Here is a 1,420-nt window from a genome sequence, read left to right on the forward strand (position 1 = left end):
CCAAGTACTCGCTCTACCTCCGCTTCAACCGGGAGGAGCAGGTCTGCACCCACTTCTCGCCCATGGTGCTGCCGCTCGACCACTACCTGGCCAACTACACCTGCGACCCCCGTGGCGAGGCCGCCAGCCCCCTGCCTGCCCGCCAGCGGCCAGAAGAGGAGGAGGAGGAGGAGGAGAGGAAGCCGAGCTGGAGCTGTGCGAGGGCGCGGGCCCTTCACCTTCCTCCATTTCGACAAGAACTTTGTGCAGCTGTGCCTGGCGGCCGAGCCCGAGGCGGCCCCCCGCCTCCTGCCCCCCAAGCCCTGGAGTTTCGTTTCGTGGAGGTGCTGCTCATCACAACAACAACTCCAGCCAGTTCACCTGCAGCGTGCTCTGCCGCTGGCTGGAGGAGTGTCTGCAAGCGCCCGGCGCCCGCCGCTGCGGTTTCACCCATGCCGGCTGCAGCTGCCAGGCGGAGAGCCCGCCGGCACCCCGGCGCAACGGCACGCGGCACGCAGCCCGCACGCCCACCCCGCCGCCCGCCGCCGGCGACTGCTGCCCCACTGACCTGCATTCTGCGAATGCCAATGATTTCGACCTGCCCGAGGTCCCGCACGGTGAGTGGGGTGTGGGGGGAACCCCAGGGATGGACCCCCTGCTCCGTGCGTGTTTCCTATGGGTGCTGTGCACGGAGCAGGGAGGCCGTGCAATGGATAAATCCTGCCCGTGCACGCTCCCGGGCAGGAGGGTGCAAACTGGGCACTGTGCATGGAGCAGGGAAGCCATGCAAAGGGCAAATCCTGCCCATGCACGCTCCCTGGAGCAGGAGGGGGCAAATCAGATGCTGTGCATGGTGCAGGAAGCCATGCAAAGGATGAATCCTGCCCATGCACGCTCCCTGGAGCAGGAGCGTGCAAACTGGGCGCTGTGCGTGGAGCAGGGAAGCCATGCAAAGGATGAATCCTGCCCGTGCACGCTCCCTGGGGCAGGAGGGTACAAATCGGGTGCTGTGCACGGAGCAGGGAAGCCATGCAAAGTGCAAATCCTGTGCACGCTCCAAGCTCCAGGTACACCTTGCCCGAGCGATGGCCAGGCTCAGTGGAGCTGCAGCTTGCTCTGCCCTTGCCACGGTCCGGCCGGCCTTGTTAGTGCCGCTCCCCGCCGTGCCAGCCCCGGCTGTTTGCCACGGCTGCTCTGGCACAGCCTGCGTGGCCCCGGGGCCTTGCTCACCGCCTCTCCGGCACAGGGCTGCTGCTCGCCTGACTGCGAGCCCGGAGCAGGAGCCCATCACTCTGCATTGGTGGAGAATGTGGAAACAATTTGCAGGTAAAATGACCTTTCCCGTGGCAAATTACCCTTGATGCTGCAGCCCGGGCGCTTGTTATTCCAGGCGGATGTCACGGCACGGCGGCACGGCGCGGCCGGGCTATTAACAGGCGGA

Source organism: Gymnogyps californianus, chromosome 22, assembly GCF_018139145.2.
Source record: "Gymnogyps californianus isolate 813 chromosome 22, ASM1813914v2, whole genome shotgun sequence".
NCBI lineage: Eukaryota > Metazoa > Chordata > Aves > Accipitriformes > Cathartidae > Gymnogyps > Gymnogyps californianus.